General features: G+C 40.6%; 1 protein-coding gene and 1 pseudogene across 1 annotated transcript in view; both read left to right on the top strand.

Moving 5' to 3' along the window:
- Positions 1 to 16,282, top strand: part of LOC143268051 (T-cell ecto-ADP-ribosyltransferase 1-like) — a 40,953-nt gene that overhangs the window by 14,153 nt on the left and 10,518 nt on the right. The gene's annotated exons all lie outside the window — the stretch shown is intronic.
- On the top strand, positions 2,910 to 15,103 carry LOC143270229 (T-cell ecto-ADP-ribosyltransferase 2-like; annotated as a pseudogene).

The raw sequence follows: 16,282 nt of genomic DNA, 5'->3' as shown, positions 1-16,282 counted from the left end.
TCCTGGGATTAAAGGAGTGAGTCACCATGCCTGGCTGTTTCCAGTGTGGCCTTGAACTCACAGAGATCTGGATGGGTCTCTGCCTTAGGAATGCTAGGATTAAAAGTGTGTGTGCCACCATTTTCTGGCCTCTATATCTAGTGGCTGTTCTGGTCTCTGACCCCAGATAAGTTTATTAGGGTGCATAATATTTTGGGGAACACAATATCATCACATCAGAGGAGGTTTGAGACCAAGACGTTGTGCCAGCCTGAGTAACATAGCAAGACCCTGTTTCCAAAAAGGAGGAGGAGGAAGGGAGGAACGGGTAAGGGAAATAAGAGGAGGAAGGGGGTAGGGTTCTTACTTGTAGGATCCTCCAAACATACAGCAGCATAAGCATACACTCTTCCTAGTTCTATTTCTGGGAAAGTTCACTTATGAAAGCTGGATGCACAAAAGGTCCCAGGGCATTACTTTGGTGGAGCCTTCCCCCCCCCCTTTTTCCTACACATGATGGAGCAGGAAGCTATAGATTTCTGTCCACCTGGTCTATTACAGCCTTTTTTTAACCTATGTCACCACCTGGTGGCTGTGTCTAGGGACCCAGGAAGCTGATGTATTTGTTACAAGATCTTGGATTGAAAGAAGCAGGTAGTTCTCAGAGGAAACTCTAACATCAACACTTTGTTCATATGCTCTAGTCAGCATATGAAAAAACTGTATCCAGGAGTAATTAAGAATGAAAAACATGCCGGGCAGTGGTGGCGCATGCCTTTAATCCCAGCACTTGGGAGGCAGAGGTAGGAGAATCTCTGTGAGTTCAAGGCCAGCCTGGTCTATAAAGTAAGCTCCAGGATAGGCTCCAAAGCTACACAGAGAAACCCTGTCTCGAAAAAACAAAACAAAACAAAACAAGAAAACAAAAACAAACAAACAAAAAAAGAATGAAAAACATGAGCCTTAATATTGGTCAGCTCTATTCACCTTTACCTAATTGCCCTGAAATGCTCAGGTGATTTGGTGGTAGTTTTGTTTTGTTGACAGGGTCTCACTATTATAGACCTAGTTGGTCTCAAATTCACAGAGATCCTTCTGGCTCAGCCTCCCAAGTGCTGGGATTAAAGATGTGAACCACCACAACAGGCTTTCTGGTAATTTGTAAAAGTAGTGTAAGGGCAAAAGTCAACAAACTTCTTCTTTCTGCATTGTCTACACAACACACACACACACACACACACACACACACACACACACAGACACACACATACCACACACACACACCACCACCACCACCACCAATCAGTCCTGTGGGGAATAACAGAAAAGTCCTGGCTCATTTTGGTACAGACAAAGGAAAAGATGCAGGATTGGGATGCAGTTTGGTTGGTAGACTGATTGCAGAGAACCAGGTCCTGGGTTCTATTTTTGCACAAATAAATCTGGAGTCCAGGTTATCCTCAGCTACATAGCCATGAAGAGGCCAATCTAGGCTAATGGAACCTTGTCTTGTACAAAAGCAAAAATAAAAAACTCAAAACAAAAAAGAGATGAAGAACAGAAAAGGTATAGTAAAAAATACAATTTATCTAATTTGAGTAGTTCATAAACTCTCTGGCTTCCCTTTCACATCTAACCTGAAACTGAAAGTGTATTGTCCACAGGATAAAAGGCCACAGTACTGTCTTCTGCAACACTTGCGTTTAGAAGAGGCCAGAGACCCAGTCACCAAAGACCTGCTCAGGTACCTGTCAACTCTGAACTCTGTCCTCTGAAGGAGAAGGCCTCTAAAGTTGAGGGGACCCTGAGAAAAAACTGATGGCTGTAGTGGGTATAAGTGTGTGTGTGTGTGTGTGTGTGTGTGTGTGTGTGTGTGTGTGTGTGTGTGTGACAGAGAGAGAGAGAGAGAGAGAGAGAGAGAGAGAGAGAGAGAGGGAGGGAGGGAGGGAGGGAGGGAGGGAGGGAGGGAGGGAGGGAGAGGGCCGGGTCTATGATTCAAGAGTCAAAGCCAGAAAGTCAGTTCTGGGCAAGAAATAGCCCCTGTAGGGAGATGGGATCAGATCTAGGTAAAGGATGGACAGATATGAGGCTCTCAGTCTTCCTAGAGACTTAAAAATATAATGCAGGACCACACAATTTACCTCCCAGGTCCTGCAGGAAGCAACTGGTATCCATGTACATAGTCTCTTATGTATATAGACTCTTTACTTTCTATACTTGCTTGATTTTTCAGGATATGCTTAATTAATCCCATGTTCCTTCCAGCTCCATGCAAATTTAGCTTCTATCCTCTTCTTTGCTTTTTTTTTTTAAATCCATTTTTAATTAAAGAGTTTTTTGTTTTTCTTGTTTTTTCGAGACAGGGTTTCCTGGAGCTCACTTGGTAGTCCAGGCTGGCCTCGAACTCACAGAGATCCGCCTGCCTCTGCCTCCCAAGTGCTGGGATTAAAGGCGTGTGCCACCACGCCCGGCTAATTACAGAATTTTAAAAGATGTGTTCTTGTGTTCTTGGGCTGGAGAGATGGCTCAGAGGTTAAGAGCACCGACTGCTCTTCCAGAGGTCCTGAGTTCAATTCCCAGCAACCACATGGTGGCTCACAACCATCTGTAAGGAGATCTGGCACCCTCTTCTGTATACATAATAAATAAATAAATAAATCCTGTGTGTTACCAGGATTGATCCATCATCCCTCCTTACTAGGAAGACAGGATGTCAGTCACCTCATCTCTCGTAAGTATCGAAGCAGAGCTGTTCACAGAGTGTTGGTAAGCCATTGTGGGAGCAGTGTGAGCAGGAGCCTGGACTTCTAGATATGAAATAAAGGTTCAGTCATTAACCCAGAGCTGATCCATCAACAGACTGTTACAATACTGTGTGTACCCCTCTTTCATTGTCTTGTATTTCCTTACAGTTGTGTTTGAACTTGAAGATGACACCAAAAGTTCACGTGTTCCTCCTGACTTGGTTGTTAATCCAGCAGGTTCTCAACCCATGGTCTGCTGGCCCTGCCTTCCCCTGCCTTCCCCTGCCCACATCTTTGTGGTATTACAGATCCCAGGGTTCCTTATTTGGTTGGAAGATGTTAGAAAGCATGAATTTTTAAATAAATAAATTTATTATTTATTTTACATTCCATCTGTAGGTTTTCTCCCTCCTTCCTCTCCTCCTGATTTGTCCCCGCCACAAGTCCCTTCTGTTCCTACCCCCAATCCACTCCTCCTCTCTTTCTGTTTAGGAGAGGGCAAGTCTCTCATGAGTATCAACAGAACATGGCATAGCAAGTTGCAGTAAGATTAAGGACCCCCCCCCATGTATTAAACTAGGCAAGGCAACCCAGCATGAGGAGTAGGGTCCCAAAAGCCAGTAAAAAAAAGTTGGAGCCCAACCCTGTTCCCACTCTTAGGAGTTCCACAAGAGGACTAAGATACACAACTTAGCATATATGCAGAGTGTCTAGGTCAGTCCCATGCTGGCTCCCTGGTTGTCAGTTCAGTCTCTGTGAGCCCCTATGAGCCCAGGCTAGTTGATTCTGTGTTTTCTTGTGGTGCCCTTGACCTCTCAGGCTCCTACACTCCTTTCTCCTCTTCTTCTGCAGGATTCCCCCAAACTCTGCCTAATGTTTGGCTGTGGGTCTCTGCATCTGTTTCCATCAGATGCAGGATGGCTCTACTCTGGTGACAATTGGGCTAGGCACCAATCTCATCACAGCTGATGGCCAGTTCAGGCTATGTATCTGCTATTGCTTGGAGTCTTAGCTGGGGTTGTAAATTACTAGGAGATTCCCTTGCACCGGGTTTTTACCTGACCCTGAAATGCCTCCTCTTTCTAGTAGTTTCTTTCAGTGCTCTTCCCTTATGCCCCCACAACCTCTTGCTCATGTTCCCATCCCCACCTGCCCTCAGTCCACTCACAAAATCTCTTCTATTTCCCTTCCCCAGGTTCACCATGAACCTTCCTTGTTACCTAGTCTCTCTGGATCTGTAGATTGTATCATAGTTATCCTTATTTTACAGGTAATATCCACTCATGAGTGAATGTTTCTTTCTCGGTTTGGGTTACTTCACTGAGGATTTTTTTCTAGTTCCACCCAATTGCCTTCAAATTTCTTGGTGTCTTTATTTTTAACAGCTGAGTAATACTTCATTGTGTAAATGTACAACATTTTCTTTATCCATTCCTTGGTTGAGGGGCATCTAGATTGTTTCCAGGTTCTGGCTACTACAAATAAGCTGCTATGAACATGGTTGAGCAAGTGTCCTTGTGGGATGATTGAGCATCCTTTGGGTAGATGCCCAAGAGTTGTGTAGCTTGCTCTTGTGGTAGATTGATTTCCAGTTTTGTGAGAAACCACCACACTGATTTCCAAAGTAGCTGTAAAAATTTACACTCCCACCAGCAATGGAGTAGTGTTCCCCTTGTTCTACATCCTCTCCAGCATGAGCTGTCACTTGTGTTTTTGATCATAGCCATTCTGACTGGTATAAGATGGAATCTCAGAGTCGTTTTGATTTGCATTTCCCTGATGGCTAAGGATGTTGAGCATCTCCTTAAGTGTTTCTCAGCCATTTGAGATTCTTCTGTTGAGAATTCTCTGCTTAGATCTGTACCTCATTTTTAATTGAATTATTTGGTTTGTTGATATCTAGTTTCTTGAGTTCTTTGTGTATTTTGGAAATCAGCCATCCCTCTGTTGGATGTGGGTTTGGTGAAGATCTTTTCCCATTCTGTAGGCTGCTATTTTGTCCCTATTGACAGTGTCCTTTAACTTACTGAAACTTTTCAATTTCATAACGTCTCATTCATTAACTGTCAGTCTTAGTTCCTGTGTGATTGGTGTTCTGTTCAGGAAGTTGTTTCCTGTGCCAATGCATTTGAGATTATTTCCTACTTTCTCTTCTATCATGTTCAGTGTATCTGGATTTATGTTGAGGTCTTTAATCCACTTAGACTTAGGTTTTGTGCAAGGTGATATACATGGCTCTATTTGCATTCTTCTACATGCTGACATCCAGTTAGACTAGCACCATTTGTTGAAGATGCTTTCTTTTTCCCATTGTATAACTTTGGCTTCTTTATTTAAAAACCAGGTGTCTACAGATGTGTGTGTTTACATCTGGGTCTTTGGCTCAATTCCGTTGATACACCTGTCTGTTTTTATGCCATACCATGAGGTTTTTATTACGACAGCTTTATAGCAGAACTTGAAATCAGGGGTGGTGATACCTCCGGAAATTATTTTATTGTACAGGATTGTTTTAGCTATCCTGGAATTTTTGTTTTTCTATATGAAGTTGAGTATTGTTCTTTTGAGGTCTGTCAAGAATTGTGTTGGGATTTTAGTGGGGATTACATTGAATCTATAGCTTGCTTTGGGTAAGATCACCATTTTTTTCTATGCTAATCGTACCAATCCATGAGCATTGGAGATCTTTCCATCTTCTGATATCTTCTTCAATTTCTTTCTTCAAAGACTTGAAGTTCTTGCCATACAAGTCTTTTACTTGCTTTGTTAGAGTTACACCAAGATACTTTATATTATTTGAGACTAGTGTAAAAGGTGTTGGTTCTCTGATTTCTTTCTTAGCCTGTTTATTGTTTGTATATAGGAGGGGTACTGATTTGAGTTAACCTTGTATTCAGCCATTTGACTAGAGGTCTTATCAGCTGTAGAAGACTCCTTGTAGGGTTTTTTATTTTGTTTTTGGTCACTTATGTATACTATCATATATCATCTGAGAATAATGATACTTTGACTTCTTCCTTTCCAGTTTGTATCCCTTTGATTTTCTTTAGTTGTCTTATTGCTTTAGCTAGAACTTCAGGTACTATATTGAATAGTTATGGAGACAGTGAACAACCTGCTCTCATTCCTTATTTTAGTGTAATTGCTTTGAGTTTCTCTCCATTTAATTTGATGCTGGCAATTGGCTTGCTGTATTTTGCTTATATTATGTTTAGGTATGTTCCTTGTATCCCTGATCTCTCCCAGACTTTTATCATGAAGGAGTGTTGGATTTTGTCAAAGGCTTTTTCAGCATCTAATGAAATGATCATGTGTCTTTTTTTCTTTCAGTTTGCTTATATGGTGGATTACATTGAAAGATTTCGATATGTTGAACCATCCCTGCATCTTTGGGATGAAGCCTACTTGGTCATGGTGGATGATGTTTTTGATGTGTTATTGGATTTGTTTTTCCAGTATTTTATTGAGTATTTTTACATCAAAGTTCATGAGTGAAAATGGTCTGTAATTATCTTTCTTTGTTGGGTCTTGGTGTGGTTTAGGTATCAAGGTGGCTGTGGCCTCACAGAAAAAAATTGTCAATGTTCCTTCTGTTTCTGTTTTGTGAAATAATTTGAAGAGTTTTGATTTTAGCTCTTTTTGTAAATTATTTATTTATGTATTCATGTATGTATGTATGTATTTATTTATTTATTTTTCGAGACAGGGTTTCTCTGTGTAGCTTTGTGCCTTTCCTGGAACTCACTTTGTAGCCCAGGATGGCCTCGAACTCACAGAGATCTGCTTGCCTCTACCTCCTGAGTGTTGGAAATAAAGGTGTGTGCCACCACCACCCGTAGCTCTTTTTTTTTTTTTTTTTTTAAGTCTGGTAGAATTCTGTGTTAAAACCATCAGGCCCTGGACTTTTTTTGGTTGGGAGACTTTAATGACGGCTTCTATTTCCTTAGGGGTTATAGGTCTATTTGAATTATTTATCTGATCTCAATTTAGCTTTGGTAAGTGCTATCTATCAAGAAATATATCCATTTCTTTTAGATTTTTCAATTTTGTGGAGTACAGGTTTTTGAAGTATGACCTAATGATTCTCTGGATTTCCTCAGAGACTGCTGTTATGTCCCCCTTTTCATTTCATATTTTATTGGTGTAGATATTCTCTGTATGCTTTTTAATTAGATTGGAGAAGGGCTTATTTATTTTGTTGATTTTCTTGAAGAACGAACTCTTTGTTTCATTGATTCTTTTATTGTTCTCTTTGTTTCTATTCTATTGATTTCAGCTCTCCATTTGATTATTTCCTGATGTCTACTCCTATTAGGTGTGTCTCTTTATTTTTATTCTAGAGCTTTCAGGTGTGCCGTTAAGTCACTAGTATGAGATCTCTCCAAATTTCTCATGAAGGCACTTAGTGCTATGAACTTTCTTCTTAGCATCACTTTCATTGTATCCCATAAGTTTGGGGAAGTTGTGCATTCAATTTCACTGAATTCTAGGAAGTCTTTAACTTCTTTCTTTATTTTTTCCTTGACCAGAGGTAACTCAGTAGAGTTGTTCAGCTTCCACAAGTTTGTAGGCCTTCTGTTGTTGAAATCCAGCTTTAATCCATGGCGGTCTGATAAGATGCAGGGGTTTACTTCAATTTTTTTGTGTCTTTTGAGACTTGCTTTGTGGTCGTGTATGTGGTCAGTTTTGGAGAAGGTTCCATGCAGTGCTGAGAAGAAGATGCATTCTTTTGTGTTTGGGTGAAATGTTCTATAGATACCTGTTAAATCCATTTGAGTCATAACATCTGTTAGTTCCATTATTTCTCTGTTTAGTTTCTATCAGGATCACATGTCAGTTGGTGACAATGGGATGTTAAAGTCTCCCATTATTATTGTGTGTGGGTTCTACATGTGATATAAGCTTTAGCAATTTGTTTTACAAATATGGATACCCTTCCATTTGGGGAATAGATGTTCAGAACTGAGACATCATCTTGTGTATTTTTCCTTTGATGAATGAAATGCCCTTCTCTTTCTCTCTTGATTAATTTTGGTTGGAAGTCTATTTTCTTAGGTACTAGGATAGCTACACAAGCTTGCTTCTTAGGTCCTTTTGATTGGAAAATCTTTTTCCAACCCTATATTCTGAGGTAATGACTATCTTTGATGTTGAGGTGTGTTTCTTGTATGCAGCAGAATGTTGGATCCTGTTTTTTGTATCCTTTCTGTTAGCCTGTGTCTTCTGATGGTGAATTGAGTTCATCAATATTGAGGAATATTAATGACCAATGATTGTCAATTCCTGTTATTTTGGTGGTGTTGGTAGTGTTGGTGGTCGTGGTGGTGTGTGTATGTTTGTCTGTCTGTATGTGTGTTTCCTTTTTGGTGGTGTGAGATTATCCATTGCCTATATTTTTGTGAGTCTATTAACTTCTGTGGTTGGAGTTCTCCTTCTAGTGCATTCTGTAGGTTTTGTGGATAGATATTGTTTAAATTTGACTTTGTCATGAAATATCTTGTTTTCTCAATCTACGGTGATTGACAGTTTTGCTGGGAATAGTAATCTGGGCTGACATCTGTGGTATTTTAGAGTCTGCAAGACATCGATTTCAGTCCTTCTGGACTTTAGGGTCTCTGTTGAGAAGTTGGGTGTGATTTATATGTCACTTGTCCTTTTTCCTGTAACACAAATCTTAAAAGGTCTTATAATAAAAAGCTTGGAGCCAGATACTCGGGTAAAAGCTGAAAGATCAGAGAAGCAGAATAGCCAGCCATTAGCTCTTACCTCTATAAAAACCTCAGCCTCGGGGCTGGAGGGATGGCTCAGTGGTTAAGAGCACTAACTGCTCTTTCAGAGGTCCTGAGTTCGATTCCCAGCAACCACATGCTGTCTTACAACCACTTGTAATGAGATCGGGTGCCCTCTTCTGGCCTGCAGGGACACATGCAGGCAGAACATAATAAATAAGTAAATAAATAAATCTTAAAAAAAAAACATAGAAATTTAAAAACAAATGTATTTAAAAAAATACTCTATAAAAAAAAACAACAACAACAAAAAAAACCTCAGCCTCAAGAGTGAGTTCCTGTTTCCTCATGCCTTATATACCTTTCTCTGCCCTGCCATATTACTTCCTGGCATTAAAAGCATGTGTGCTTCCCAAGCAAAGGCATAAGATCTCAAATGCTAGGAATAAGAGTGTGTGCCACCACTGCCTGGTCTCTATGTCTAATCTAGTGGCTGGCTCTGTCCTCTGATCATCAGGCGAGTTTATCAGAGTACACAACATATCACCATATTTTCCCTTGCTGCTTTTAATATTCATTCTTTGTTCTGTATGTTTAGTGTTTTGATTATTATGTAGCAAGGGGATTTTCTTTTCTTTTCTAATCCAAACCATTTGCTGTTCTTGTACCTTTGTGGGCTTGTCCTTATTTAGGTTGTAAAATTTTTCTTCTATGATTTTGTTAAATATATTCTCTGGGTTTTTGAGCTGGGATTCTTCTTCTTCTATCCCTATTGTTCTTTTTTTTTTGTGGTTTTTCGAGACAGGGTTTCTCTGTGTAGCTTTGCGCCTTTCCTGGATCTCACTTGGTAGCCCAGGCTGGCCTCGAACTCACAGAGATCCGCCTGTCTCTGCCTCCCGAGTGCTGGGATTAAAGACGTGCGCCACCACCGCCCGGCCCTATCCCTATTATTCTTAGATTTGGTCTTTTCATAGTGTCCCATATTTCCTGGATGGTTTATATTAGGAATTTTTTAGATTTAATATATATTTGACTGATGAACCTATTTCCTCTATGGTGTCTTCAATATCTGAGATTCTCTCTTCTATCTCTTGTATTCTGTTGGTGATGCTTGCATCTGTAGTTCCTGTTCACTTACCCAGATTTTCCATTTCCAGAATTTCCTTGGTTTGTGTTTTCTTTATTGCTTCTATTTCCATTTTTAGGTCTTGAACAGTTTCCTTCATCTGTTTTTTTCCCCTTGGTTTTCTTTTAGGTATTTATTGATTTCTTCCAATTTTTTTGTTTGTCTTTTCCTCAATTTCTTTAAGGAATTTCTTTATATCCTCTTTAAGGACCTATTCATCTTCATAAAGTCATTTTAAGGTCATTTTCTTGTGCTTCAGCTTCATTGGAATATTCACGTCTTGCTGTTGTAGGATAGCTGGGCTCTGGTGGTGACATATTGCCCTTTCCACTATTGTGTTCTTACTTTGGCATTTAGGCATCTGGATTTAGGATGATTATAGGTCTAGGTGTTGATTTCTGCGTTTGTCTTTGTTGAATGGGTGTTTTTTTTTCCCTTGGTTTTTCTTTCCTCTCTAATCTTCTGGCCTAAATGGCCAGGGTTCTTGTGATTAACATGTCTTCAGGTCCAGTAGGGTGTTCCTTCTGAGGTTTGGGGGGGCTATGTTTCTTTAGACATGGTCTGGCCTCTGGTAAAGCCAAAGCCTTATTCCAAAGTTGTAGCCTTGGGTATGTGTGTTGCAGTCTGGGTTGTTAGGCAGGCTTAAAGGGGGTTTTGTGGTTTTCTACATCAAGCCTGGCCTCCTAAGGCTGCTGGGGCTGTGGGCCCTAATGTGGAGTCTGGGGGGGGGGGCAGTCTGGGTTTTTTGGAGGTTTTAAATTGTTAGCTGGTGGTAGGCCCTGTCTTACATGAGGTTCCTAGAACCTGTCTGGCCTCTGGAAAGGCTGAAGACTTCTTCCAAAGTAGTAGGCCGGGATATGGAGTACTAGAGTGGGGGTGCAATCTGGAGTTGTTGGACAGGCTTAAAGAGGTTTATTGGGTGATGGGCAGTGTCTTACCTGGGGTTACTAGGACCAATCTGTCCTCCCATAAGGCTGTCAGGGAAATGGGCCCTAATATGGAGCCCAGGGGAGAAAGTGCAATCTAGGAAGAAACATGAATCTTGAAGAAGTAATGTACATATAATAGCAATATGGCAAGGGGATGTATGAGGTGTGAATATGAGCAATATTGATATAGATACATAGGATATAGAGATGATAAGACAAAAGGGTAGATTAATGAACCTACTTTTAAAGAACAACTTGTTTTAAATGTTTTACATTGGTATAGATTTTAGTTTATGTTTAAAATGTTTTATATTGGTATAAATTTAAGTTTATTGACACAAACTTGAAGTTGATTTTGTTATACTGTGTATATATATATATATATATATATATTTCTATTTTTGTTTGAGGTATTATGTTTATGTAACTCATTTAAAATTGTAATGGATAATTAAGAAATAGATTAATAATTAGTCATCTATTATAATCATATTTATAGCCATGTTAGTTAAGTCTTCTAGGTATACATAGATATATTTCAGATAGATAGGTAGTCTTTAACCACATCAAAGACCTAAGAAGGATATAATACTACCTGAGAAATGGGGGAAGGATGCAAGCAACTTTTGGGAGTCTTGCAGGGTAGACAAGAGACAGCTGACAGCCTGGACAGTTATCCAAAGTTCTCTTGTAAAGTTGGGGCATTTGTCTTCAGCCCACAGGCCTAGAGTCTCTCATTCACTTTTTTCTGTGTCCTGTAGAATGTCTGGCAGTTTCCTCTGTGAAGCAGGAACCTGAAGGACCATTTTATCAAGCAAAGTTCAGTGGTCACCTTCCTATGGGTCCTACATGTCCAGTTTATCAAGCAGACCAGGCAAGAACAGTTTCTTGCCCAAATGGCTATTTTTGCCAAGGTGAAGATAAACTCCATATGGAGTATCTTCGATGCCCATTCTCCTCTCCAAAGTAAATCTAGTGCTGTCAGGAGCAGACATGTCTCACTGTCCAGAATGTCTAAATTTTTTAAACGTTTTAAATGCCATATTCTGTAGGTCTTTCATGTGTTTAAAGACTAGATACTTACAAATTTCCTTAATTATGATAAAAGATAAGTTAGATATAAAACCTTAAACTCACAAATATAAGATAGGTAGGATATCTTCTTTAATATTGTAACTGTAATTCTTGCTTGATAATTGTTTTGTTATATGTAATTTTACCATGTTAAAGTTAAGACTTTCCTTTTTTAAAAAAAAAAGAAGAAAAGGGGAAGTGCTATGGATATCTCTCTATATAAATAAAACACTGATGGCCAGTAACCAGACAGAAAGTATAGGCGGGACAAGGAGAGAGGAGAATTGGGGAAACAGGAAGAAGGAGGGAGAGACACTGCAGCCACCACCAGGACAAGCAACAGGTAAAGACACCGGTAAGCCACCAGCTACGTGGCAAGGTATAGATTTATAGAAATGGGTTAATTTAAGATACAAGAACAGTTAGCAAGAAGCCTGCCACGGCCATACAGTTTATAAGTAATATAAGCGTCTGAGTAATTATTTTATACGTGGATTGTGGGACTGCGGGGCTTAGTGGAACCTGGAGAGAAGCCCTCCAGCAACACAATATATAATCCTATACATGTAAGAAAATGTCATAATGAGGTTTGTTATTTTATATACTGAATAAAAATTAGATTGACTAAAGAAGAAAATTATAGTATCCATAAACACAAAAGAATCAGAGATCTCAGTCTTACCTTTCTGCATACCTTAAACATCCATAATGAGATTGTGTCCATACATGTGCCATGTGTGAGGATGGCGTATGCAGTATCTCATGCTGTAGGCTCCAGACAGCACCCAGCACATGCTGATAACATAGTACACTTAGCAAGTAACAAAGAACCCTACTTCTCTCTTTCAGGTGACAGGCCTGACTGAGCCTTCCGACCTGGACATGGCTCCCAATGCATTTGATGATCAGTATGAGGGCTGTGTTGGAGACAAGGAGAGAAAAGCACCCCAGACTTCAACATGAATGGGCAATTAAAACTTGAGTGGGAAAAGGCAGAGAAAAGATGGAAGAAGATAAAAAAACATCATGAGCAATCCCAAAGGTTTCCAAGATTTCCATGGAACGGCTTTACACTGGGAAAATACACAAAGATTTTAACAGAGCTGTTAGAGAGTTCAAGAAAAATCCCCATAACTTTCATTACTTTTACATTACAAGGCCTTCCATTACTACTTAACAAGAGCCCTTCAGTTTCTGAGTAACAATAATTGTTACAATGTTTACTGAGGTACCAGGAACAAATTTCATTACAGTGGGAAGGGCTCTGTGTGGTTTGGGCAGTGCACTTCTTCATCTTTGAATGAGAGAGGAGCTCTTGATGGCTTTGGTTGTGCTAGTGGGACACTGTTTATCATCAGAACCTGCTTGGGGGTTTATAAAAAGCATTTTCCTAGTACCCTGAGGAAGAGAGGTGTTAATTCCAGGCTATGAAGTATTTCACAAAGCCAACAAAACAGCAAGTGGAAAAGGGTCTGACAAAATTTTTCTGCACTCCCCCAAAAGAGAGAAGAGCAACTTCAATTGCTTCTATAGCGGTTCTATGGACAAGAGCCATTTCAGCAGCTCGGGTGAGTCTGGGTCTGTGTTAGAGGTGGAGCTGGTGGGGACATCATGAAATTGAAGAGGGGTGCTCCCTACCAGAAGACACCTGGTAGACCATGTACATGGTGAGGATGCCTTGAATGATGAGGGGTAGCATTGGTAAAGCCAAGGGGCACATACTTCAGTGAGGGTGTATCAGGAATGGTTGAACACGGTGAGGGACTTCAGGAAAATACTTATTACCAGGCCCAGCCCTGTGAGGAGTGAGAAGAGCTATCAGTGGATATTTATCCCTTTAAACCAAAACTTCCCTGTGTTTGGGATCTCTATGGCTGTATACCCATCATTCCTTGTGGCCTGGATTCTCTCTTCTCCCCTTGACCACATTTCTTACTCTATGCAAGCAAGATACCATCAATTTTAGTTTGGTGATTACTTTTCTTTCTTTCTTTTTTTTTTTTTTTTTTTGGTTTTTTCGAGACAGGGTTTCTCTGTGTAGCTTTGCGCCTTTCCTGGGACTCGCTTGGTAGCCCTGGCTGGCCTCGAACTCACAGAGATCCGCCTGCCTCTGCCTCCCGAGTGCTGGGATTAAAGGCGTGCGCGACCAAAGCCCGGCTGGTGATTACTTTTCAAGGCATAGTTCAAATATCACTTATGATAGCAATCCTTCTTTAATATTTCCAGAGAAAATTACTGTACAATGCTCTTTTTTAATAGTAATTAGATTCAAGCATCACTAGCTCTGTGACTCTTGGCAAGTTATCATATGTCTGTGGCTCATTTCCCTTTTTGAACCCTAAAGACCCAAATGACAAATATTCTTGTAATATTGTTTTGAGAATTAAAAGAGGCATTCAAGATGTATTACGTGGCATGTAGACATCAATCGACAAATGTCTTTTATTTTTAAAGATGAAGACCCATGTACACATGTCAGACATCTGATCCAAACTCATAATGGGGTAGGTCTCAACATTCACAGGAAAATCAATTGCTTACAGTCTAGAGATTTTGTCTCCTACTGCCCACCACTCAGGATCTGCATAGTGTCTGGATTACTTACTTACATCCAGGCTCCACGAAATATTGTCCTAGGAAGTTAAGTTTGAGTGAGAGGTCAGGGAGAAACTGAAATGAGGTACAATTAGACTACTGAGTACAGAGCATTCTTAGATCTAATCAGCTTTGACAATATAGAGTTTCTGGAAACATAGGAAGTCTTTGGAGCAAGAAGTGGAACTACAGAAGTGATCACAGGGGCTTCATGCATTTGCATAGAGAAATTTGGAATTTATATCAAGCCCAAGGAAACCATGACCTCTACCCAGGCCCCCAATTCAGTCAGAAAGATGCTGTCCTTCTGGGCCAAATGGTTGAAGTCCAAGCAAGCTGAGAGTCACAGGTAGGTTCTGGTTCACACCAGCTGGCATAGAAGGAATACACATTGCTGCAACAATGGACTTTCAGAAGGTTCAGACCCAGGAACCTCCTTTTGGGTGAAGAAGGAGTATCCTGTTGGGCTCTCTAGAAAGCTATGAAGTCTCAGGATAGGAAAGGCTTTTATCCCCAGTCAGTGTCTTAGAGCACAGGACCCTGGAAGTGGTGGGGATCCATCAGTTTGCTCTCATCCTGGTACTTGAGAACTTTAGAAATCTGAGGAAGCCAGAAGAGTCTAGCCAGGCAACTGGCCCCCTAGAGTCTATTTATTCTCTTGGGTTTTGAGCTGGATGTAAAGTTCTGAATGTTTAGGAGAGCTATCCCTGTCTTGAGCTTTCCCACATGAATCCTTCCTTTCTCCTCCCATCTACAGCAACCCTGCTGCTTGTGGTGCTACCTGGTCTCCTGGTCCAGCTGCTGCCTCTTGCTGAGCTGTAGCCCTCTCCTGCCTGCAGTTCATGGATCTGAGTGTTGAAGGGAGGCCCAGGGGCAAGAACTTGGCTGGTTCTGTAAGGTGTGTGGTAGAATGTTGGGTGCAATCATTTTGGGGGAGATCTACTTTAGCATTCACGACTTCCATAGACACCCAAGGACCTACTGGGTCTGTGGGTCAAATTATATCCTCTGACTTCAAATTTACTACCCTTTGACACTTTGCTATGATCAAAAAGCAATGTTTGTCTGCATGGTCAGCAGTAACAGTTTTAAAGTATGTGATATGTGATTGATGTTAGAATCTAGGAAATAAACCATTTATAACCACACCTTGATTTGTGTGACTAGTATTTCTTAGGTGAATTATTTGTTTGAGAAACTCTCCTAAGGCATGAGGTCTGATGTTCACACTGATACAGCTGAGAAGGTTCTTCTTGTACATTTCTCAGATGCTCCTGCAGGACAAATTGAGTGGGCCATAAATGTAAGGGCTGACCTAGAAAGTCCCATCCCTACTCTACCCCATCAGAAACACAGCCAGCTATTGAACTCTGTGGCATTAGCTTTTGCCTTCCATCTTTATGTAGGTTCCAGGGATCTAACTCAGGTTGTCAGCTTCACTCATCAAGCATTGCTGAGCCATCTCAGCAACCCAGACAGGCACATTTTTAGGTATATATGGATCAAGAATTCTGTGTCCTGTACAATGCCATTAAACTTCAAAACTCGTCCATGTAGCCTCAGGTAGATTTTCTTTTCTTTTTTTCTTTTTTTCTTTTTTTCTTTTTTTCTTTTTTTCTTTTTTTGACAATAGCAGAAAGCAGCCACGTTCTTTGCCAAACTATCCCAACAATGGACTCTAGACCACTTAGTAATATTCTTCTCCTCTGCAACCTCTTGAGCTGGGGTCCCCTACAATTCAAATCACCCTCAGCACCACAGTCGTCATTGCTCCTACTAGCCTGGCCCATTGAGCCCCACTTAAATTTTCTACTAATTCAAACTCCCAATGTTCACATTCTTCAAACAAGCCACATGGTCGTGTCTATAACCTTGCTCCCTGGTACCAACTTCTGTCCTAGTCACTGCTCTATTACTGTGAAGAGAAGCCATGCCCACAACTCTTAGAAAAGAAACCATGTAAGTGGGACTTCATACAGTTTCAGAGATTTAGTCCATTGTCACCATGGTGGGAAGCATGGTGCCATACAGACACACATGGTACTGGATGTACATGGTACACACACAGCTGTGCGGTCTGTATCCAGATCCATAGGTAGCAGTAAG

This window comes from Peromyscus maniculatus, chromosome 1, assembly GCF_049852395.1.
Source record: "Peromyscus maniculatus bairdii isolate BWxNUB_F1_BW_parent chromosome 1, HU_Pman_BW_mat_3.1, whole genome shotgun sequence".
Taxonomy (NCBI): Eukaryota; Metazoa; Chordata; class Mammalia; order Rodentia; family Cricetidae; genus Peromyscus; species Peromyscus maniculatus.
The sequence above is the reverse complement of the archived record's forward strand: the minus strand, read 5'-3'. Positions and strand labels throughout refer to the sequence as shown.